The sequence below is a fragment of the Stegodyphus dumicola genome, chromosome 1, assembly GCF_044657685.1.
Source record: "Stegodyphus dumicola isolate Sdum_Otavi_A_Nest chromosome 1, ASM4465768v1".
NCBI lineage: Eukaryota > Metazoa > Arthropoda > Arachnida > Araneae > Eresidae > Stegodyphus > Stegodyphus dumicola.
Window position 1 is genome coordinate 185,086,259 of NC_140768.1, and position 27,033 is coordinate 185,113,291.

The 27,033-nt window shown below is 34.0% G+C and overlaps 1 protein-coding gene across 3 annotated transcripts in view; it reads right to left on the minus strand.

Moving 5' to 3' along the window:
• LOC118182260 (uncharacterized) overlaps positions 1–26,018 on the minus strand; it is a 148,844-nt gene extending 122,826 nt beyond the window's left edge. The window contains exon 1 of one of the 3 annotated variants that reach the window (XM_035351621.2): positions 25,649–26,018. The gene's annotated coding sequence lies outside the window, so the exon portion shown is untranslated. Of the gene's footprint in view, positions 1–19,511; positions 19,651–25,648 lie in introns of those variants that run through there. The other 2 variants (XM_035351582.2, XM_035351591.2) reach the window with 2 other exon arrangements.
• Positions 26,019–27,033: the final 1,015 nt, after the last annotated feature.

The window sequence follows — 27,033 nt, forward strand, 5'->3', positions numbered from 1 at the left end:
TGTTTTTGTGAATTTCTAGCTGCATATAAAGACAGTTAGTTATAGTGGAAGTTAGTGGAAGTTTTAAATACATTTTTCTCAATTTTATATTTTTAGAGCTTTAAATTACTAAAAATTCTATGACTCAAAACATTATTGATGAAATGTTCTTGCAGCATTTGATACCAATATGTATATTATAATTGTATTTATGCCAATAATTTGTATATAATGTATTTATGCCAATAATATGTATATTAAAAACGGTACTGTGAATTCAGCTTTTAACTAAAAAACTTTAAAATGAAATAATAAGCAAGTTAAATAATGCGAATAAAGTAATAACAATAAAAATTTTTGATACATGAAAATTTCGGACTTATCTTTCTTCCACGAGAGAATCTGTAAATTACACTTTTTCTAGAGAATTGTGGGCCCATCAGCGGCCGGGTGGTAAAGTCACTGAATACTGGTAGTTCGGTCCGGGGCTGGAATCCCGGCGAATGGGCTAGCTGCACGGGCGTTTTCGTGGTTTTCCCCATGTGTAACGTGTATGCAAGCCAGTTTCCCTTAGAAAGTCCTCCATGAAGGCATCCCTCCCTTTAGGCAGATAGCCCTTATGTGCCGTAATCAAATAAACCAAACATAGACAGTTGAGAATATAGCTGCTATTTCCTAGACGGTTTTGAAAAAACCACAGTATAGAAAACTTTTCCGTCGGTTTTTAAGACTGAAACATTTTTCCGTACGCAAAAAATATTGTACATTGCATTTCTCTAATAATGTAAATACCAGCCAGTTTCCTTTAGAGTGTTATTTCCTCTACTAAGGCATTGTTTCTTCGCAGGCAGATAGCCGACAACTCCTTCACTTATATACTGTCATAAAAAAAAATTCCAGACTTTCATTCATAATCATAACAGTTACAATCAATTTTCTTGTATACAGTAATACCATTGAAAACATATCTAAGTTGTGGTTGCCTAAAGTTTCGGGGTTGCCTTCAAAGAAAAGCAACATGATCAATTCGCATGAATATCATGAAAGCTAATATTTACTTTAATCCCTAGGTTAGTAAAACATTGACTCGTAATAGGTCACCCTATGCTGATTTTTAACTGCGCTATTCGAAAAGCAGAGCCAAATACAGGAATTTTTTTTAAAAAAAAAAGGATAAAAAAAAACTTTCATTTGGAAATTTATAACAGGAAAAAAAAAAAAAAAAAAATCACAGTTTAATCCTAATAAATATTCATCTATCATGTTTCTTTAACAGCAGACGTTTCCAATATGCTTTTTTCTAATAAAATGAAAAAGAATGGCAGCTTTAAAGTTAGGACTAGCTTTTTAAATAACCGAAGACAATAGATATGGTTCAAGGACTTTTTGGAAACGGCCTTGCGTCTTTCTATGCTCCACCCGAATTTACGCATTACGCCCTGCATACAACGCGGTTATAGTATTAGACAACTGACGAAAAAAACTGCCGCCCATGATGGATGGATGGAGTTCTTTTTGATTACATTAAGTCATTTGCGAAACTCGAAATTATTATGCCACTGAGGCAGACATACCTTTATCCAATGATATGTATCTAAAAGTATAAAAATCAAATTAATTTATAAAATAAAATTTTAGTAATTTTCTTGAATAACCACAGTGTGAAAAAGTTACGTTTTAAAAGCTGAAGAAAATACACTCCGTAAAATACAGTATTTACTCGTATATTCAGGACTGGCGAAACCAATGCGGTCGCACTGGATGGCAGAATTTTGTTTAATATTTAAAGAAGTAATGAACAAAGATATTTTAGAGATGGCAATACTTTTATTATTTAGGAAAGACACTAGGCTACAGAATTAAGGAACAGCATTTTCTTTTAAAACTTAGGAAGGTACAAGGCAGCAGAATTCAGAAGCTGCAGAGGTTGCACTAGACGGGGAAAATGCCTAATGCTGGTCTCGTGTGTATTTTTCTCCTAGTGTCCCCTCTCCGCAACTTTTTAGTACAAAATTCTGAATTTTTTTTTTTTTTTAATATTCACGTAATTCCTCCGCCCCCCCCTTTCTCAAGGCGTTTAGAAAGCATAGTCTCCTAAATTGTTTTCGTATTAACAATTAATTTGCTCGTGGTATTTTGTGCATGGCTCTGAATGATGAAGCATTTATAAAGCAGGGCTTCAAGAAAACAGGGATAACTAACGCTCTTAATGGTTCTAAAGATCATTTTTTACGTGGGAAGACAGACTGATCAGTGACGATGCCAACGACTAGCAAACGGCATAGACAGTAAGCAGAACTAGACGCAACAATAAGAAATGGCGATATTAAAGTTACAGGAAGCAGAAATGAAGATATCGTCTTAGATACTGTAATATCTGGTTGCAACGAAAGTTTTCCTCCAAAAAAACGTTCTCAATAAAGTTGAAAAAAAAAAAAAAACATGAAAGCAGTACCTTTAGTTCAGATAACAATCACCACCCAAATCAACTATTTTCCGCCAACGTTTTGGTACTTTTTCAAAACTTCGGCGTAGAAACTTGGTGGCCGCAAGTCCAAAAAAAGATCAGCCTCATTTCGGACGTCCTGTACAGAATGGCAAGGCCGCATGTGAATGACTTCTGACAATCCAACCACATCTGACACTAAATTTGCAAACAGCGATTCTTGCACAAAGCGCATTTTTTAGTTCAGTCATCCATCCAACGGTTACAAAATCACATCCAAGAACTTGAATCTTGGCTTCAGAAATGAAAGATCCTGGTCAATACTGACAAGACTGTGGCTATCCTCGTCAGAAAACGAAGAATGTCAAATCCTAGTTAGCCTGGGCCAAGCAAGTCCCTTACCTTGGGGAGATTATCATTAATTCTTTCGCATGTACCATAAACGTTACATCTATTATCCAGAAGTTTCGAGTGCATAAAGCTAAACTCTACCCCTTAATTGATCGAAAAAGCGTCCTATCGCTATCTACAACAAGTTATTCACCTATTTTCTGTTATGGATATCTAGATTTATTCATGTAAAAAGATTTGGAAGAAATTGTTTAACGCCCAGGAGGGTGTTTTTGCGAACTCTCCCTGGTATGTCAGAAACAATCGTGTTCATGAAAAAATAAAAACAATCAAATTAAAGATACTAGATACACTGGTGTGCAAAAATTAAGGACGAAGTCGAAAAATTAGCATATCAGCTGAACGAAGAGGCAGAGCGAACAGAAAGACCAATCAGGAGATTAAGTAAGTTGATGTACGGTGGCACATGCGCAGATATGCAGGTAGACGTAATGGGGGAGTGTCTGAGTAGTATAAAGCATGTTATCGGTGTAAGATCAGTATTTCTGGCAAAGAGATTGAACGCCGTATAGCAGTTAAAATCACACCGAGTTGCAGCCTCAGCGAGAAATGGCGAATAATCAATCTGTTAGACAATATCTGGAAGCTTTTACCCGAGGTCGAATCATTGGGAAGTTGGAGGAAGGCCGCAGTGTGACAAGTGTGGCTGCGGAGTTTGGAATTAATTGCTCACAGCATCGTTTCACGACTTTGGAGACAATTTCAAACTACAGGAACGTCCACGTGTGGTTGTCCACGAGGAACCACACCCGCAGATGACCGGTATATTGCCTTACAGGCCAGAAGAAACAGGCGGCAGGCAGCGGGAGAAATCGCTAGAGACACGACACAGTCGACTGGACGACCGATATCGCGTTTTACCGTGGCCAGAAGCCTGCACGGTGGTGGTCTGTTTGCACGACGCCCAGTACGGTGTGTACCTCTAACGCCTGCCCATCGGAGAAGGCGTTCTCTGTGGTGCCGGGAACACCGGAATTGGAGAGACAATGAATGGGGACGAGTACTCTTAACAGATGAGAGCAGATTCAGTCTGAGTAGCGATTCTCATCGCATACTCATCTGGAGAGAGCGGGGAAGCCGCAATCATCCCTCGAACATCATTGAAAGAGACAGGTATGGAGGTGGCGGTGTTCTCGTTTGGGGAGGCATCATGCTTGGTAGTCGTACAGACCTTCACATCTTCGACGCAGGTTATCCCATACAGTCAACGGGACCCGTTATTGTAACGAGATTCTTCTTCCATATGTGCGTCTTTTTAGAGGCACTATGGGTCCGCAGTTCCTTTTCATGGACGACAATTCACCATGTCATCGCACAGTAGCTGCCGAACAGCTCTTAAAGAGAGAGGATATTGAACGTATGGATTGGCCGGCACGATCTCCGGATCTCAATCCCATCGAGCATGTATGGGATTTTCTAGGCAGACGCTTGGCAGCTCGTACCTTACCACCAGTAACGATTCCGGAGCTTCGATTGGCGCTGCAAGACGAATGGGCAGCAATGCCTCAACAACTCATTGACACCCTCATTCTCAGCACGGGCAGACACTGTGAAACCTGCCTAGCAGTCAGGGGAGATCATATCCCCTATTAAAGACCGGATGTTTCTTGCTGGACACCCATCACAGGGATGTTTCGGCCTTCAGTCGCATTGCGCTCCATGCTACTTTTTCAATAAAGCTTCTTTTTATCCCTCTGATTTCTCTTTTAGTAAGTGTTGCTTACATTACTCATGTCCTTACGTATTGGGGATCTTACGGTATTAAATGTGTTGATTTGGAAAGCTTTTGTACAAAGTTATATTGAAAAAAACCGTCTCGTCCTTAATTTTTGCACACCAGTGTAGTAAGCTTCACGATAGCCAGGACAAAATTAAAAACTTTCCCATAGCAACATGTGTGATTACAATTATAACAACCCATTTACCGAAAAAGGGCTAAGACCGCTTTTAATGCCCAAATTATGTACACTCATGTCCATAAATTAAGGATAATGCAAAATCAGGCAAAGGAAGAGTTAGAAGCAAAACAAATTTGACTTATTTGTAAAGCTTATTTATTAAACAAAAGGTAAAGAGCAAAAAAGATGCTATATGTTTGATATTATTAAAAAAATTAGCGATTTTTTCTCCCTGGAGCAAATTACTAAAAAAACCTATTTACAAAAAACCAATATTACATGGTTGGTATGATTGCTAATACATTGTATGTCTCCCAGACGATGCAATACAGTCCGTACAACGCCTAAGCATGCTGAATATCAAATTATCGATCTGATCTTGGGGGATATTACACCACTCAAAAAGCAATGCTCTCCGAAGTTCCGGTAGACATGTAGGAGGAGGTTGACGGGCTGCAACTCGTCGGCCAAGCATGTCCCACACGTGCTGTACTGGATTCAAGTCCGGTGAGAATGCTAGCCAGTCCATACGGGTGATATCCTCCGATTGAAGGCATTCGCTTACGATGTTTGCACGGTGAGGACGGGCGTTGTCATCCATAAACACAAATTGTGCGCCCATGGCGCCCCGAAACAAACGTACATGTTGTTCCAGAATGAAGTCCCGATAGATTTGGCTTGTCATGGTTCCAATTTGAACATGCAGGTCAGTTCTGGAACCAAGAATAATTCCACCCCAAACGAGCACGAGAATCAAACTGCAAGCTAAACCTGGACTCGTCGGAAAACATCACACAAGCCCAATGTTGCGGTGTCCACAATGCATGCTCTCTATTGAGTGAGTTGCAGTAAGTGGAACGCATCTGACAGGTCTACGAGCATATAAACCAATCTGCCCTAAGCGTCTGTACACGGTCTTCTTTGAAATTGTCGTACCAGTGGCTGAAGAGAGCTGACGAGACAGGTCTGAGGCTGTGCTCCGCCTGTTTCTTTTGGCAGTAACTGCTAAATACCGGTCCTCATTCGGCGTTATAACTCTGGGGCGACCTGCGCTGTAACGTCTACTCACATTACCATCATCTTGGAATCGTTGCCGAAGCCTGGAGATGACACTCTGGGCAATTCCAAGTTCGTCTGATACTTCCAGTTGGGTACGCCCACATTCCAGACGGCCGATAATTCTACCACGTAAAAAATCATCCAAATGCGTTCTTTGTGTCATAACTATTCGGTTATTGCACTGAAATGCTTATAAAGCGCCTGCGAACAATTTTTCTTCTTTGCCTGTATTCCTTATATATCACTCTCTTACACTCTCGTCGTTGTGATGTACCATCGGTGTCATCTGGTTACTTCCTGAAATTTGCATATGATTCTTGAAGATGTGTGTAGTGATTTTACAGGTGATATATTTATTTTAGAGTTCGATTTCCGCGTGACTCCGAATTATCCTTAATTTATGGACATGAGTGTCATTATATGTATCATGCTTAGTACCTTACGTTACGTTCCTTCACGTTCGTACGGGGTTCGTAGATTTAGTGTGAATAACGACGACACTTGATGAAGTATCGAAACACACTTTATTTAGCCAATATTAATCAGAACAGCTCCAAAGTCACTTTTTACAGTCGTCGAAGATCTCCTATAAACACGCTGAAACTCAGCGACACAGCCTTCTCACTATAAGGCAATAACGGTGGAGACAGCTTCACTGCAAAGCACCAGACTCTTCCGACTCTGCTTGGTCGTTCTCGGAACTCTACGTACTCTCGAGACTCTCCACGCTACAACTCGCGATGCACTCGACGACACACAGAGCACGGCACCCGACTCTTCGGTTCAGTCGTTCCCGGAGCTTAACACGCTCTCTCGACGATGCACTAACCGCGATACACTACGAGACTCTTTCGGTGCACTCAACGACCCACTCGACAGTCGCTGCCCGGCTGTCAACTCGATCGACTCCGCAGGGATTGATTCGCTAGACGAGACACACCAACTCACCAACTCTATACTAACTCCCTCTCGGCGTACCAGCAGGGTTTATATAGCTTTTGACTGGTGTTAGAGAACATTCTGGGCTAAACCGGTAAGAATTCGTTCCAGAAGGTTCTCCATCCGCCCATGGCATATCGGCAATTTTGTCGCCTAATGGGCGATTTCTCGCCAAATGTGGTAATCCGTCTTTATCTTGCCATTTTATGGCAATCCTAAAACTGCTTTGCGGGGAAGCCATCTCACCGCGCCTGCACTTTTCGTAACAATATATTGTTTGTATTCATATGTTAAGAATTCTCTTTAAAGCACCGAAAATTCCTTTTTGTTTCACTAATTCTTTACTTACAGTTTTACGTCCCCAGCTCGATTGTTTAATCTTACCGTCTAAAAGGGGCGAACTTCCATTCATTTCATAAACATGCCTAGAAAAATAAGAAATAATTGATGAAAATTTATTAGGAAATTTTAAAAAAATCTGTTACGTATTTTGTACATATGTAGAACTTTTATGAAATTATATCTGAAATTGTAGAATTTTTTCTATAATGTTAAATGAAAGGCTTAAAAGAGAAGACGCTCTGCCGGAAAAATAATATTACAGAGAGGCAATTGTATATAGAACTGAGTAAATGGCTATCTCGCTAATTTTACAAACTTTTACCGCCAAATTTGTCGAGAAATCGCAAAGAATCGCCCAACATGGCGACATTTTGGACTGGTCCTTGTATAGCTAGCTGTAAATGGTATTGTGACTGAATAAATGTAGTTGATCTCTATATGTAATTGTAACCGTATCCGGCATTCATTTAGCCTCCCAGTAGGAAGAGTACTAGAGATTTCTCGGTGACCGAGAGAAAACTATGGAAGACAGGAGAAAGCATCAGTTTCTCAGCTACAGCGTGAGTTCGGAGAATTAAGAGATCTTCGTCGAAGCTTTGCCTTTTTAGATGCGCTTTGCACTGGGCTGCGTTTAAAGCTTTTGGTAGTTTAAAATGTAACTACTGATTTTTACTCTGTGATGGTGAGAAAAGCTAACGAGTATTTTTGAGGAAAATTCGAGAATTGTTAAATGTTTCTTTTGGTAAAAATAAATTTTATCAAGTTATCATCAATTCTTCGTGCTTTCAATTTGTTACGAAGCCGTATGCACGCAACAAATCTTTGTTTGATTTGAGGCAGGACCCTGTAGTCCAGATACTTAGGTAAGTATACGACTTCACTCAGTGGAGCATCAAGAATGTGGCAGTCAGGGCCGTCACGAATTAATGCTATAGTGACTTAAATCTAATAAAATTGTAACAATCGACTTTCTTTTTTACTTCCTTGCACGAAGTAAAGGAAATATTGTAATCGCGAAAATTTTCGGGTATCATATTTCAACGAAAATATCCATTTTGACCACTATCGAATGCTATTTAACGATGTTTTTGTGTGACATCTGTACTTAAAAACAGAATAAAGACACTTTTTTACAAAACAGGTTGCAAAGAATATTTAAAATGGATTTAGAACATACTTTTTTCGAGACGTCTGTGCGTGCGTACGTACGTTGTACAGCAAAACTCAAAAACGAAAAGCCTCAGAACGTTGAAATTTCGTATATAAGACTGCTATAACTTGAATGTAGTGGTACACCTTTCTTTGTGGTTGCAATCAGCCGCAACAAATGTATATAAAATATATACTAAATATGTATGAAGAATTTATAAAATGTTTAAGTGCGGCTAAGCCTAATTTTTTTTTACCGTAGCATCCATATTTGTTTACGTTTGAAACAGAGCAGAATAGTGAATTAAGTCATTTATGCACCTTCGGTGTCTTTTTGCCGAGTGGGAAAACCTCCAGGTTTGCGCACCGCAAAATCTGCCTTCGTGCTTGCTGGCCGAACTGCTTGCTTTTGCGTAGAAAGTCTAATTTCAATTATAAAACTTATTTTTTTTAATTGTATTTACTGCATTTGATGTTTTATGTTTTGATTTAGTTTTCAATTTTCAATGAAGATATTTTGAGGTTTTATGTATTTTTGTCTTGCCGCGAAGTGAGAATTGAATTCATTGAATGAGAAATATATCTCTAATGAATTTCAAGGATATAAGTTTAAATTAAATGCAGCAAAAAACGCGTATAATTTAATATTCCAAGGTAGTCATGTGGTGTCCGCATCAGATTTTTTAATGAACGCTTCTCTACTAGACGTGAATAAAAGTAATTTTTCTGAAGTTTTGAATTAAAACGTTTAACTTTTTTTAAGCTAAGATTCGAATTATGAAGATGATTCAAGTTTCCGAATTTTGAACCTTTTCCAAGATTCATGAAGTTTGAGAATTCGTTCCAGTCTTATAAATAATAATTTTCTTCCCCCCCCCTCCCTCCATTTTTCACAGTTTCCATCTGAAGTACATGGAATATTGATATATTTTCAATGCTTTTTAAATATTTACTTCACTGAGAATGATCGAGGTTAAAAACATTGTAGTTTTTTAGGTTCCTTGAATCGGTGAAGACCATTGCCTAATAAAATCGCCCACGAAAATTCGTTCTTCTGGAAACAGATAATCGTCCTGTGGTTTACCGTAACCTTTTTGACAAATTTAAAAAAACTGCGTGCGTACAATTATGAAAGTTTAGAAAGAAATTCTATATATAGCGTATGCTAAAAGAAACATCTTTCATCTTTCATACTATAAGGGTGTAAAATATTAATAAAGTTTGCTGCTAAGCAAAAGTATCAAAATATTATTGAGAAATGCTCATATTTTTTGTATCTCACTTTTATATTACAAAGCATTACACTTTGCATAGATACAATAACATTATTACTAATTAATATCACAATATTTATATTGGTTTCATTTTTCTGATAGTTGAATGAAAGATTTTCCGGTCGTGTATGAGAATGGATATAGTTAGTTTTTCGGTTTCGGACATCAAATGAACGAAATGTTCTCTACTTTCACTTCTTGATTTACAACTCAATAAAAGGAATCACCCAAAAGCGTGACGTGAATATGAGGAACTAAACAATTTTCACGACGCCACAAAAAGTGAAAATACTCATGAGAATAATACGCGAAATTTTCACAGAGTTCTGACGAACCTTGGAATATACTGAGATGCGACGGAACCGAACCAGGACGAGGGCCTTGACGGCAAAATAACAATAATAACAAAACAAAACAAAAATCGAAATTGTTGACCTCCCACGTAATGAGACCAGAATATTACGCCAGAAACTAGTCCAACCAGCTGAAAGCTCGCTCAGAATTTTTTTCATTACTACACTACGGGCTTTACGGAAAAATTGAAGTTTCATTGTTGAAGAGACTGATTTCCAGTATGTCTTGGGTAGTAAAAAGGAAATTATGGCATTAAGGAGCCTTTTATACATCCTATTAGAACATTTTAGGTTAAATGCTTAAAAAGATATTTCTGCAATTTAGTTAGTGTGAACATTTGTACTACCGTATTAATACGCGTAATTTTCTTTATTTTCTCACTCTAAATTTATTCCTTGAAAATTGAGATGGGAATATTACGCAGTGTTTGCTGAGTGAAGGAAAAATGATAAACGTACATGCTTAAGAAGCGTACATGAATTAGACATAACAGTATTACTAGCCAATACTTCAATGCTATTTTTAAAAATTATTTATTTCACATTTTACACTGCAAACTATTGCTTAAACTACTGATAAAAACAAAATTTCTTTCAGAACTACTGCATTTAATTACATTTTGCATTCATATTTTTTTTTAATTCTACGAATATAAAAATGTAAAACCAGAGATTATAATTGCATAAAGTTTTATTTTGATTAATAGGATAGCTATGTTTAATGTACTGATGCATTTAATATCTGGCATAAAACTACTTAATCTAATTCTTAAATCGCCTCGTTCAAAAATATTCAACCTCTGTTTCCTGTTTCCTGTTTATCTACTTCTCAGTTCTTTTTTTTTTTTTTTTAACTATGTTTTCTTGCGCTCTTGTGTTTTACTTGTTTATCCTGGAGTTAATATGCATAAAAAATCGTATATTTAAAAGAAAACCTCTTTCTGAATTAAAATATACATAATTTTAGTTCATTTCCCCTCCTTATATTTATTTTATATGATTTCTTTCTAATTATACGATACAGCTTTATATCAATAAATTATTAATTATCAATTTCATTAATAAATATCTTTTTAATCAATGAAAATTTAATTATTTCGATCAACTGCTGGTGCACGTTCGGCTTTCGACTCTTCGATCATCACTGATTTCCTTTAAAATTTCATTGACCCCCTAAGGGGGAGGTACCGATCCCGTTGGGAAACCTTGGTGTAAATAATGAAAAGTCTCTATGAGCGTTAGTGTACGTTATTTGTGATTAAGAAGTACACAAGAAAGGAGATTTTCAGAAATAAAACCATCTATTTCGAAAGTCAAGTACAGCAAACAAACACGGGTATCAATTAACAAAAGCTTTACGGGGAGGGATCATATAAACACAGTCATCAGCAAAGTTTCTACCAACTTAATCAAATTGAAGTAGATTTTGGTTGAGAGCTCACAATTAAATCCTGCGAGAAAACACCACAATTTCTCAACTATCGCTCACCTGATTATAACTTATGCGGCGTTATTTGATTTGGAGAGAACCCGTAACCCGTTATCATCCACCAAACATTCGTGAAAAGAGAGTAAAGAAACATACAGGGTAGGCAATGTCTGTATTTGGGGCTGGTATCTGTTTGGGTAGGTGCACAGACATCCACGTCTTTCCAAGTGGAACAGTGAATGCTCAGGCCTATAGAGGTGACATCCTTCATACTTATGCGCGCCCTTATGCCAGGGCAATAGGTGAAAATTTCTTGCTACAGGACGACAAGGCTAGATCGCACAGGGCTCGCTTCGTGGACGATTACCTTCAGCAGCAAATAATTCACAGCACGGAATGGTCAGCTCGATCACTAGACCTGAATCCTATCGAGCATGCTGTGATGCTTTAAGAAGACGCATAACTGCTCTCAGTCCTCCTATTCAGTCCTCTGTCACGCTTGCAACAGTTTTGCAAAAGCAATAGCATGCTGGGATGCTTTAGGAAGACGTATAACTTCTCTCAGTCCTCCTATTCAGACCTCTGCTACGCTTGCAACAGTTTTGCAAGAGCAATAGCTCTCACTTTCTACGGAACAGATAGACTGCATAACTGACACACCGCTGTATTTATTGTATTGCTTCTAGGGGAGATCAGATTCCAAGATAATTTTCCTATACCAAACTCTGACACATCCAATTTGCTTAATTTTATACATATGCTAATTGCTATAACACCATAATTGTCTAGTAATTTCTTTTCATTTTATTTTATACCTTACTTTTTGTTGTATACTGTGGGCAAGTTTCATTACATTCTACGTGTAACTTTTTGAGTAATTGTCATGTTTGTGATTTTTCTTTAATTAATGATAACCAGTGTAGTTTCACTTTTGTACACTGTGGGAACACGCTTTTCTGTATATAGAGCAGAAAAAATAAGAATTATATATAATTACATAAAAATGCGAAATTGTCATTAATTTACTTCAAAAACGTTTCATTCAAAATCAGTTTCTCTGTTTCTAAAATAATGTAAATACAATCTTGCGACTCTTAAACTTTTCTGAATTCTAATATGTAGCTCGATCACGAAATTTGGATAACCCTCGCATTTGTCATTATAATACGAGTGTTATTGAAATATTAAAAATTATAAATTTTCGAAAAGAAATTCAGTGAATTTTATTGTCTTAAAGAATATCTTTAAAAGAAAGTTTCGTAAATGTTCATTTTGTGAAAAAATGAAAGCTTTCAAAATAGAATATTTTGCCAAGGATGGAATGATTTTTAAAAGGATCCTTTTTACTTGTTATCAGTAGTACATATAGAAAGTCATATTCTAGTAAATTTTGCTGCTGTTAAACATTTCTGTAGTAGAAGACATCATGTTTTATTAGTAATATTTTTTTGAATACTGTTTGACGTACTCAAAAGTAGTGAATACATATATGAAGCACAATTTTGAAATGTGCAAATTAATTTTTCTTTCGGTATAAAATGAAGTTAAGTAAAAGAGCAGACAATATAATAAAAAACGAAGGTAAAAATATGCTCTTATAAGGAGGGGGAGGAACTTAATTCTTGTTTAACATTCTTTATAAATTTTAAAAATAGCTTTTCATATATTATTAATAAAGTAGCGGGCTGCTTCCACAGCAATATTTATAAGTTCTATATACTGAAAATCTGAAAATAAAATGAATGAAAAATTTAATGTACTGTACACAAAGTTTCTAGCTGCGGCCAGAGCAAAATTTGTAAATTATAATATACACCTGAACAGAAAGTGCAGAAAAACATTTCAATATGAATTAAATCAGTTCATTCTTTCCAAGCAACAACTAAATTCGCAAATAACTTTTTTTGTTGCCAAACCAGGAAACGAAACCGTTTGAAACTTCAGGTTAATACATATACGTAAGAAACGATTTTTTTTCTTCGTAGAGTAAGATTTTTCATTAACAAAGTATTCACTCAAATTCTAAAATCAAAAATAAAAATCTTCTATACCTTATTCAACCAAAAAAACTTAAGGAAATAAGATTAACAATTATTTACATCAATGCTGTTTTGACCAACAGAGAGCAGTTAATCATAACTGCATTGGTTAAAACAGCATTGATGCAAATTAATAGTCAGATTGCAAATTGATGTAAATTGATTGATAGTCGAAACAGCATTGATGAAACAGCAAAAATCAGTATTTTTCTTTCTTTGTTTTTGTTTTATACCTGTTTATATTTGTAAAATTCAAGCAAATTTGCAAAACTCAATACTTTTCAGAGCAAATTAATCTGTTCAAATTTATAAAACTTGACCAGATTAACTTGTTGCTTAAAAATCTCAAATTAACTAACTAAACTATTTTAATGATAGTTTACTTACTTTATTCAAGGCTGCGTAAATACGTTAAGTAATGTCACATGCTTTGTCTTCATCAATAGGTAGCGACAAGTGAGAAAAAGTTTTGTAACTCAGCAGATTCTGGATGTAAAGGCAATACTTGCAAAAACAGTGGATACACAAACACACACACACAAAAATAAATAAATAAATAAATAAAATAAAATAAAATTTAAAAAATAATTCTGTTCATTATCAAATCAACATTTTAACGCTAATATTTCATCGTGAAGTAACTACACCATGCAATGATGAAACAAATTTCTGGCCTAATAAGGACTTCTAACACACGTTATGGTCAATGTCCCAGCTTTTAGAAAACTTTATAACAGAAACAAAAAGAAAAAAAAAAGAAAAAAAAGAAAGAAAGAAAGAAAGAATTACTGTTATTTGAGACATCTCTATTTTATGAGAACTGTGAAGTCGGTAGGGAAAATGAGCGACTCTGACTCCTGTAATTTTAATGACTCCGACTCCTTCATATATATTTAAACATATACACATGGGTACAGCTTATCTTTTTAACATAAAAGAAGTAATAGATGCTACAGAAAAAAATTGATGCGTGGCAAATTTTTATATTAATTAGTATTTATTATGAAACGGAAAAACTGGCATTAGTAATTTCTAAAAAACAGTAAAACTTCGGCAAGATCTTCTTTGTTAGAGTACCATAGATCCGATTTGATAAACTTAAAAGCCGAGAAGAGTCTTTCCACACTAATTTGAGTAGGAAGAAGAGTTGTTACTGTTAGGGCTACTTCCTTTAACTTTTCAGGATAGATTTTTATAAGTTCTAAAAGGGGTGTCTTGCAAGAGCAATCATATTTCTCTATTTCTTCAAAGGCCGTGCATAAATCTTGTTTGTATTTTTTCATTTTTATATACCTAAAAGCTTTTGGTTATTTATTTTCATTCGCTTTGCTTTAGCCTTTTCAATATTATCCAAATATTTCTCAAAATCTAATTCATCAGTGGAAGAGGATGATAGAGACTCAGTTGCAATATCTGCAGTTTGACTATCCTGATTTGAATACTCCATTTGTTCTGAGAATAATTTCATTCTTAATGAAAGTTCATAGATGGCTTTCTTTGCCTTTAATTTGTTTGCCATCCAGCAAAATTCGGCGTTTTGTATCTGCATATATTGAACCCAGCACTATCTTATTGTCTAGTAAACTAGTTTCTCTTTTTTTCATTGAAGAAATGATTCCTTCTGCAATAAACCCTTCATTTCAGAAAGAACAAACATCACATTCTTCCAGTCTTGCCTCTTGTTAATTCTTCAGATTGTAGCTTTTTAGTGGCTATATACGGTATAGAAAGAAGAGTTTCCAATTCTGCAAGATCATCCCATAATCTTTCTGTTAATGAAACATTAGGGTTACCTACATCTTCTAACATTCTCGTCTCCTGTTAATTCTTCGGATTGTAGCTTTTTTGTGGCTATATATGGTGTTGAAAGAAGGGTTTCCAGTTCTGGAAGATCATTCCACCGTCTTTCTGTTAGTGAAATATTAGGGTTATTTACATCTTCTGAATGTAGAATTAGGTTCTTAATCCTAACAACCACTATATCATCAAATATGTACTTCTCCATTGCGTTGCTCCTTTTCCTGTTCGCTTCCTAAGAATGGCATCAATTTTGGGAGTTCTTGCTGCTTACCTAAATTCACCAATGAGATTAGTAACTAAATGAATCAGTTAAATCAATAATGGCGAATATCACATCCATCCTGCTCCCTTACATTCATTTACTAATATGTCAATAAAATGGAAAATAACTATTTATTAATGTATATAGTCCATAAATAAAAATTTTAACTCAGTTTGCCTTTTTTTTTTTTTTTTTTTTTTTTTTTTTCAATTCACTAATTTTATTTTGAATTCAAACTGTTCAACAAAAACTGGAGTCGGAGTCGACGTTTTTTTTTAGCGAGTCCCAACTCCGACTCCTTTTATCCAAAAATCTACTCGACTCCGATACCGACTACGGCAGCCCTGAAATTATGGCCGGATTTTTTCCCTATAAATTATTGCATTTTCCTCATGTATGTAGTAAAGACTGATCAAAAGCACAGATAGGAACCACTTACACACTGATAGTTCCATCCAAGTTATATACATGCGAAAAACCTCCCTGCCTGCGGCTTTCGAATTTTTTTTTCATTCTGAATGTGAATATCAGCCAGTTTCTGTTAGAATGTTCTCAATGAAGCCATCCCTTCTAAGGCAGATTGTTTTCATGTATTCTGCCTTCATCAATAACCCAATCAATTAGCTCTCATTTTAAACAGTCTTTCTAAATTAAATGCACTTTTATACTTCTTTTAAACTTTAATCGATAATTCGTCATCCTCAGCGTTTCTTTTTGATAATATAATATTACGTACGGCTTTCCTTAAAACAATTTCTTTCTTACAACACAAATTTCAAACCTTAACCGTTTGAGTCCGGGGAAGCGCGATCGCGCTTCACTTGTCGTATGCCAAAAATACGGCGCAGCGCGATAGCGCTTCTCTTGTTTTGCATCGAGAATGCGAAGACGCTGCTGTTGGTTAGTATACTTGAAAAAAAAAAATTATTGAAAATTGAAAAAAAAAAAATTATTGAAATATTCAATTGGTTTCGCATCAGGAGGAGGGGCATGCTTTGGTCCAGGTACTTCAGAAAAAGTATTCGATTCGTTCGAAAAAATTGTATCCAAGGGTAAAAACTCATCAATAATATCGTCATCGGAAGTACTTGCAGTTACTTCATCATCATCACTGCTATCACTAATAACTCGTAATCTCTTAGAACGAATAATGATGTCACTTCCACTATCACTTTCAAGGTCATTACTATACTCTTCATTATCACTTCTCATAATACAGTCACTTTCAAATGAATCAGAACTTGACATGGGTTATTTCGTAATTATCAGTATAACACTTGGGAAAAAAATGAAAACAATTTCCAATTCCTATAAAACAACTGCTACTGATATCACTACAACTGCTCTCAATAATTGCGTAAAAGATACTAACCAACAGCAGCATCTTCGCATTCTCGATAAAACGCAAGAGAAGCGCTATCGCCCTGCGCCGTATTTTTGGCATAAGACAAGTGAAGCGCTTGCGCTTCGCCGGACTCAAACGGTTAAATTAACAATGGTGGGGAAAACAATGGCTGTCAATTTTCCCCCTTTTCTGCAAAGAGAAGACGAAGTTATGTTATAGATTCCCTTGGTTTCGTAATTAGTTCTACTTTTCCACCCACAAAAACTGTTGTTTCATTGTTCAAAGCATTAGAAACAATGCTAAAGACTTCTTGAATTTTTACACTTCTCAATAATTTGTTTAATTTGTTGCATATAATTTAATTAAATTTAGTTGCAAGTGAAAATTGCACGTTAGTTCCTTATTATTCTTTCATTTTGATATCCCTTTTTATTTGTCAATATAAAAATTTAATATTATTTAAATAAAAAAACAATAAGCGTGCAGAATAGTTAAAAAAAAAAACTGATGAAATGATCATGTTAATATTGTGCGCATTTCAAACAATAATAATAATAAAAATTGATTATTTAAAAAAAATTCGGAAACTTACATTTATTTAGCGTATCCTTACGATATAAATTATAACTATTCGTCTTTCTTACTTGACAGTTTTATGTTTAAAATATTTTTCGTAACCTGCGATTGGTAATATGAGCCAAACTATTACAACTACTTATTAATCAAAAATTAAATGAAAGAAAATTGGTAAAAAAAATTAATAAACTGTAACGAACGGTGATTGTGATGGAACACAATCTACACCCCGCCCCCCCCCAAAAAATAAAAATAAGTAAGCAATATACAAAGGAAAAATCAATTAATGCAAGCCGGGGAAAAGAAAGTCTACAATCAAAACGATTTACCATTCATCGACACTGACCATAATCGATACTGCATAGGAAGAGTACTGTGCAACATCGATACGGCGTAGAACTGATACCGGCATATAATAGACACAATTTTAAAAAAATCTAATATGGATACCCCGACTTCCTTGTATGGCCTATTAAATTATACACATTTTTTTTCTGCACTTCATTTAAACATATTTCCTCGAATTTATCCTAACTTAATTAACCTATCGCTCAAGACAAGTTGAAAATTACATTAAAAATTGCAAATTTTGAAATCAAATATCTCAATTTTTGTCGTACGGGAGTCAAACTTCTAATTTTACTTTTTCACAACGAGTATAAAAGTAAGAGCCTGGTGACCGCATTAGAAGTTAGATTTCGTTATTTGTCGGGAAAAAAATTTTTTTTAAACATTGCCAAAATATGAATATGTTCGTCATTTAAAACACTTGAAGGGTAGATTTGGAATTTTTCTATGGACCCGAAATTATTGATAATAATTGTATCATTTATGTGTCTGTGTCCATTTGCAAATAGCTTTAAATTGTTGTAGTTATTGAAACTGATATTCTTTGGTAAAATGGTAGAGGTCAGAAAGTTGTCTTGAGAAATTCGTGCCCGTTCTGCCGTTTGCAATTAAAAAAAGGGAGAGGCACAATAGATGCTATAACAGTCCCATGCACAAAATTTCAACGTTTTACGGCTAATCGTTTTTGAGTTACGCGAGATGTATGCAATCACGGAAAAAAAAAAAAAAAATCACCTTTGAATCTACTTTAAATCCATTCTACAATCCGTTTTGGGAAGAAAAAAAAAAAAAAAGTCCTGTATTCTGTCCGTAAAGGACTTATTTACAACGATGATACAAATACCGGAATAATGGAAAATAATCTTCTTGAGAATGAATGGAAAGTTCGTACCTAATATTTGCGCTATGTCTTTTGCAGGCATAAAGACATGCCATTTTTATGAGCATTGGGAGGTATTTCTAGAAAATGGAGAATTTTAATAATTGTCCAAAGAAATAAACGAATAGAATGTAACCATTCTTATACCATCACTTCTATTCCTACCGGAAAATTCTGTTAATTTCCTAACATTCTGTTAACGTTCGTAGATGGGAGCCCCATGATTTATTTTTAATCGTATATGATTAGGAGGAATATTACAGCATCTATAAATTGTTTGAATAATTTTAATTAGAATGATGTTTATTAAAACAACTCTGTTCACTTCTGAGCAAAGAAATGGCAGATAATGTTATTATTGATATTCAAAATAAATACTTTTAACTTTTCGAATGATAGGATGCGACAGGCAATAAGACACCCCGATTTTAAGTTGACTTTTTTTAAGTAAAAGGCACGTCTCAAAGACCGAAAAATTTGAAATATATTTTATCGCATTCGTAGTAATGTTAGAGACGTCTTTAGTTTAGTATTACCGATTCTTCGCGGTTACCAGTTACGCTATTGCCTTACCGCCTTGCAAACTGTCAGTTCTGAAGACTGTTGCCACTCTCTGAGCACAAGATTTATATTTACAGAATATATGTTTTGCAGAATGACACTATATCGCTTATCAATGTAATAAACTAAATTACTTCAAAAGAATATAGATATTCTTAATAATTTTTATCTTTTACTTTTTCCTTCCAAATTATAGCAGCACGTTGCTTAACTGCGTGGAAAAAAAAATCAACTATATAAAAACAATAAAATTCGTAAATTTTAAATACACATAAACAATAAAATGTTCACAAATATTTTATAACAATTATGTAACGATTGCATTACAATAATCAACACAAATAATTAGTATATAATTTACATTGCTATATTTAATATACATAACGTCAACCTTTTAAATTTTTTATAATCATTTCCTTACCAGTTCGAGGATCTTCGAATTCGTCCGTGGATTAACATTTCAAAAGTTAAAACAATCATTTTAAAAAACCTCCGACCGTGTATAACTACACAAAAATTCTGCACATCTGAAATGTAAATGCAAATCATGGGATAGACAGATAGCAAACTCATTACAAGCTCATTTAAAAGGAAGCGTGATGTTTAACGGCTTTTCTGAACTTCACGTTTGGCAGCACGCCAACAGTTTCAACGTTAAGACAGGAGTTGTCAAACGGGTTGAATTGTATCAACATCTGACTTTTTTCCAGATTCTCACTTTAAATATATTTTTTTAGAAAAATAGGACTTTGTTTCCTTTGTTTTAGGACTTTGTCTTTAAGCCTCTTTGAGTGAATATCTACAGTCACTCAGCATTCAGCTCTCCGCTGCACAACTAGCTCTCCGCGCGTCTTGCGTCTCACAGAAATAGGCACTATTATCGCATTTACAGGTCAAAACGTTCAGTGCGTTATAGATTCTTGCTCCTCCAAGATCCAAGAAAGGGCCGCGTAGCATTCTCTGCATCTTAAGGAACCAAGAAAAATAGATACACTAATGGATTTAATATATATATAATATAATGATATTAACACATTTTATCCATACCGGAAAACACAGAAAATAATACTCAATTTTTATTTAATAATGTCGAACTAAAATAGGAAATTGGCATTTTGTTCAGTTAACAAAATTGATTTTTACGATTTTCAATAATAAAAAGCAAATACTTTAAATTACCATTGTATGCAAAAGACAAGATCCGTGGGTAACGACAAGTTAAAAAGCATTCTTAAAATAACGTTTTTACAAGTTTTTTTTTTTTTTTTTTTTTTTTTTTTTTCCCTAGACTATGGATATACAGCATACTACACTGGTTATCATAAATTAAGGAAATATCACGATTACTGAAAAAGTTATATGCAGAATTTAATGAAACTTACCCACAATATACAACACATAGTAAGGTATCAAATAACATAAAAAGAAATTACCAGACAAATATGGTAGTATAGAAAATAGCCCATGTATAAAATGAGCAAATCGAAGGTGTCAGTCTGCTATAGGAAAAGTACCTTCAATATGGAATATGATCGCCTCTAGAAGCAATACAGTACATACAGCGATGTTTTCAATTATGCGGTCTATCAGTTCCATAGGAAGCGAGAGCCATTGCTCTTGCAGTTGCAAGCGCGACAAGGGTCTGAGGGAGCGGATTGAGAGCAGCTAGACGTCTCCCTAAAGCATCCAAAACGTGCTCGATAGGATTAAGTCCGAGGATCGAGCTGGCCACTTTGCGCATAATTGTTTCCTGTTGAAGATAATCATCTACGATGCGAGCCCTGTGTAGTCTTGCTTTGTCGTCCTGTAACAGAAAAGCATCACCTATTGCCCTGGCATATGGGCGCACATAAACATCAAGGATGTCATCTCTATAAATCTGAGCATTCACGGTTCCCCTTGGAAAGACATGGAGGTCTGTGCGTCCACCCAAAAAGATACCACCCCAAACACTGACACTGCCCCTTCCGTATGCATCTTTTTCACGGATGTTTGACGGATGATAACGGGTTCTAGGTTCTCTCCATATCAAATAACGCCTACTATCGCTTTCTAGACTAAACCTGGACTCATCCGTAAAGAGAACCGCCCTCCATTGATCAGGCGTCCAGACGACATGTTGTCGAAAACCACTCCTATGGCCACTGATGCCACTGAAAACAATCCCTCCTATGGCGTTACGTGAGCGGCACACAAATGGCTGGTCGCCTCGCATACAGACCATCTTCGTGAAGCCTTCTACGCACAATTGACGTTGACACGAATTTTCCGGTGGCTGCAGCAAGGGAGGATCTAAGAAGAGTCGGAATAGCGGTTCTATTCCTGCGTGCACATAATGTCAAATATCGGTCATCGGCGCTCGTCGTAGCAGTTGGCCGTCCTTGGCTGAACCTCCTAGATGCCGAATCTGTGGTTTGAAATTGCCTCCAAAGTCTATGAACCACAGAAGGACTCACATTTAGCCATCTGGCCACATCTGTTTGACTTTGTCCTGCGTCTAGTCTCCCAATGGCTCTCCAACGCAGTTCTGCAGGCAAATGATGCCTGGAGGTCATTGTTACGAATTGGCTATCTCAGATTTCTGATGTCACTGTCACAGTGAAATATGTGGGCTTGCTCTCAAACATGGACTTTTATGCTCCTCGCAGATAACGTATACCGAAAGCAGCGCCACTAATTTGCATATCGCAGTTTTACTCAGCTACTCTTACTTGGCAACATATTCAAATTTTACACGGTTTGGCTTATTCTTGAGGGAGTTATCGCTATTTTTGTGATTTTTCCTTAATTTATGATTACCAGTGTATTTACAGTCTGATTTTTTTTTTTTTTTTTTTTAATATCAACTATCTGATAAATAAATGACTTTGATTAATATGGCTGTTGCAATACTTTTCTGAACTCGGAAGAAAATACAAAACATGAGAAAAAATAATAAGCAATATCCAAGTAAATTACAAAGAAAATTTTATATAAAGATATAAGTGTAGTGAAATCTCTCTAAAGTTATTAGCAATGGTCAGCTTTAAGGGATCACACAAGCCCTTTGTTAAATTTGTCTCCAATTTGTGAGCATCTTGCTTCTTTTGCTTGCTTGCTTACATACATACTCAAAGAAAAAAAAAAATCTTTTGTTTTTCATAATCATACTTTTAAAAACTTTCCTACCCTTAGTATTAGGGTCTCATCTGGTGAAGTTAGATTAAACACATTACCATGTTAGACCAAACATTTCACCATTTTTTTCCCTCAGAGGACACATAAAATAATTTTGAACAATAAAAGTGACAAACAATATAGTTTGCAAAGACTTGGAAAAGACTAAACTAAGATTTCAGATAACTCTCGTTTCCATCACACATTTATCCAGGAGTATTTTACAGTAGTCAAAAATATAAGAGTAATTCATCAGGAAAATATTTTTAGGGCTATTTGGTTTCTATCAGATTTTTCTAATGTCAAAAGCCAGTCATAGTTATTTTAAATATAAAGAAAACAGCAAAAACTTCCAGGCAATAAACCATCTCAGATACCTAATCTATCACCACAAAACTAACACTGTTTAATGTTTTACCCACTCAAAACAATAGTTATACATAATATGTTTCTTAAGCAAGCATATAATTAGAAAAGGCTAAATGGTAAAATGTTTAATACCAGTAGCTGCATCAGAGGTTTGATTCGCAAGAATGGAATATGCATTCTTTTCTGAAATGCAGGTCAAGGTCTGATTATTAATTATTTGATCCCAGACCAAGGGCAATAATTTTAAAGAGGTCCCTAAATCCTTCTATAACGGATCATAATCTAGCTTTCCTCTTCTGAAAATGATGAAAGTTAGCACTGGAGCCCCAGTGAGAACATTCTCTTAAATGAGCCTTGATTGGCTACATGAATGCTTTCAGATACCCTCCCTCCAGATCAAGGGTTCTCAACCAGCGCAAATTTCATAGTTTCAGAGAGGATGCAGCCAGCCTTTTATTTAGCTGCTAAGTTTTAATTTTAATTTATGAATAAAAAGACCACTTTTATTCAAGTTTTGGTACTTATCAACATTGTCTATATCTTTTTTTGCTTAATTTATGGAATACATTAAAAAAATAATCAAAATAAACACATATATGTATTTTTCAAGTTTTAGAGAGGAGAGCGAATGATCTAGCAATAGTAAAAGGCAAAACAGGTTGAGAGCCATTACTCTATATATTATAAATACAAGTAATTTTTTTTAACAAAATCGATTGCAAATATTATTGCTTTAAAAGGCAATTCTTCAGATTATGATGTTTTGCTTAATCTTATAATCCAAACTCTTTTATAACAATATTTAATCTCAATTCCTCTTCTTTCCTAAAACTACCAAAATTTTTTAATGTTTGTATTAATACGTTAAGTTAGATTACTGTTCAGAGGTAGATAGGTACAGCAATTAATCATATTATACGTGCTTTTATACCTTAACCTCTAAAACACTCATATCATCTCTCTGTATTAAAACAATTATTTCCCACATTTAATGCAGCATAAAATTTATTAACTATAGCCACTTTCAACATCAGTTTTCATATATTAAATATAAACTTTAAATAACATCTGTCAGTCAAAATATTGAGCAGCATCTAAGAATTTAATTCCAATGCTATAAATATTTTATGAATGATTTCTTTTTTAATCATTATAATATTTAATATAAAGATATAAAATATATTTTTCAGGAGAGTATTACTTTACCTACAACCACGACAAATAATCTTATTTTGTTTGTCTTGATGAAAATTTCTTCATTTAAAAAGCTTTAGGAAAAAACTTCCTTTTACACCTCTTTTATTGATATCTGACAAAAAATGTTCAATAAGTGGCAAATCAGAAACAATATCCCACATTTTAATGAAGAGAGCAATTCAGTTCAAATATTGTGCAATAGTTATTCTAGAATATAAATCTGTATCACATTAATTCATAGTTTATGATATTTTCTGTATAAACAGTTATTGTAGGTAAATATCTGAAGAATTTCTTTGAAGAAAATCTTTTCCAAATAATTCTTTTCTTCTATTCTCAAGTTTTTTTTTTTTTTTTTTTTTTTTTTTTTTTTTTTTTTTTTGAAAAGAGTAACTTTGTAATTTTTTTTTTTTTTTTCATCTTTTAATTTTTCAATGATTTCTAACATAAAAAGATAGCTCACTAGAGTACACACATTAACAGTACAACTACAGCACAATACAATTCTTACCAAATCAAAATTTCAAAATTTTTTCAATACTATATAGTCTAAATATAATAGCAGTTTATTAGCTATAAGTTTATTTATATGCTCTTTGCTTTATAAACTAAGAAATAAATCTCTTTGATTAATTTTAGATGATAAAATGCAGACAAAAAATTATTACATACTGTTTTTAACATCTAATTAATTAAAAAAATAATTTTATTGTTTAATTTTAGGTAACATAAAAATGGACTGCACATTTAGGCAATTAAAAAGTAATTTCAAGGGAAAATTTCTTTAAAAAAAATATATATATATAATACTTTGTTTTTTAACTGTATTGCAACAAAATACAAGAAAGTAAATAATATTTTTTTCTCTCACATTGCATTAAATAAGTATTCAGCCTAAACTATATTATATAGTATTTTTCGAGTATCTGGGAATTACTGAACACTGGATATAATCTTTACTAAAATTACTCCATTTTTAACAAACTGCGCTTTTCGTTTTACTGTCATTCATTAATTTAAATTTAAGTTCAAGCTTTAGTAAAATTTAGTCATAAATTAACAACATTGTTTTCATTTTCTGTCTTTAAACTGTTATAGAATATTACAGCAAATTGTATGTAACGTGATACTGTAAATTATATTTAAGACAAATTTCTAATTCACATCATCCTCATGTAATTCAATTACTCATGAATTCTTAAAATTATCATTTGTCATATTAATTTAATGTTAAATAATAAATTTGTCCATAAACCTTTTTTTGCATTCTATTTTCAAAATTCCTAGTTTGACAATGACTTTATTTTATATAAATGAATGAAATTAAATTTCAAACTTAATGTCATTATAATAGTTTAAGTATAAAAATTTCAAAAAGAAATAAATGATTACAATTCAATTATTAATTTAGAAAAAAGACACTTAACATAATAATATGAATGGAAATACATGTGCAGTTGCAATATACAGTACCTTAGAAACAAACACACAAAAGCAAAACAAAATATTTTAGTAACCCCACATCGGTAGATCTTGCGGGTATGATTTAATATAACATATAACTCCTTCGACACATTATTAAATATCTAGTTTCCAAAAATTCTGGTATCAAGAAATAGATTTTTTTTTTTTTTTTTTTTTTTTTTTTTTACTTCACTGTTCACATTCTGAACAGAACGCGCTCACCTTTTATTAGAAAACACAGAGCTTAGAAAAAACAATCGTAAAAAATTATCCATAAAACAAAAACGATAAAATATATTCCAGAATTCATGAATTCAAAAAGTTGCACCATACGTTTTAAATCAACTATAAATAAAATTTTAAAACACTTACGCTTGATGCTTTCCCTACTGGAATAACAGTTGACTACCATCTGACAAGCCGCTTCGAGCATGTAAAAAAATATAAACAAACTGAAAACTTTAATTAGCATATTCGATACAGATTCATTTTAATCTAATAGCTATCTATAAAGTGAAGAAATAGAACAAAGTGTGTACGCGTCCGACATCGGAAGGTCAGCAAAGACAACGTTTTGTTGTCGAACAGAATAGAATGACTATTCTTGAAGGGAAATTAAACTACTAAGACATTTTCTATTTAAATAAATTATCTTTTAAATTACAACTTTACTTCATTTTTATATGAAATAATTTTTTTTAGATAATCTGGAGAATCAGTTATCCAAACAAAAATACCATATACCTTACTCAATGGTAACCCAAAAGTAAACAAAGCGTACATATTTATAAAAAGAGTCTCTGCGCAACTAGCCGGACACTCCTATTATGGATCTACTAACTGCCCATTGTCGGACGCGTAGACACAGTTGAAATAAGTGGAGGAAAAAAAATGAAACTTAACATTTTTAAAATGTATTTGTGCATAAACATGTTAAAAATATAAGGAAAATAAATATAGAATTCTATTTATATGTGAAATGATATTTTTTATTTTTTCCTTCCAAAACTCAATATAACAAACATTTATATAAAAGTTTTTTTTAATTACATTAATGAACATTAGAAATTTAAGGCAAGTATCTTTAACTTTTTAAAATTAAATTTAGTTTTTTAAATAGTTGTAACAATTACTTTGCATGCAGGAGTTGAACAATTAATTTCTTTTGCTGTCTTGTTCAGTAAAGGTAAACAAATAAGGGACACGTTATTAACCGGACCTCTTCTCGCTCCTCCTACTAAATGGCACCCTCTCATTGGTTATAATGAATGTCAATCACGCATGACGTTCAGATGAAGAGTTTTGTCTCCGGGTTACTAGAAGAACTTTATGTTTGTCATAGTAATGAAGAGCAACTGAAATGTCGCCAATTTGTCGTGATTTTGGGATCTTCGCGCATTTTCTTTGTTCTTTACTGAAATTTTTTGTTCTTTGTTGTTCGTATGCAGACAGAAATTTTCCATAAGCTAATCACTAATTTTAATGCTTTAACGTATTAAACGCTATTTTATAAGGAGAAGCATTTACAGTATACTCTGAAATATTTTTTAATCACTTAATACTATAACAATAATTCGCATCACTGAAATAATTTTTCAGTATTTCCTGAATTAAGATTTTATCAGGATCATCAAATGTCTTTCGATATGAAGCATGGTTTATTAATCTTTGAACAAATGTAGTTTCAAAATATTAGTCCTAATTTTATTTTCTATCATCTCATAGTTAGATTGTTCTTGTATAATTTTGGGTTGTAG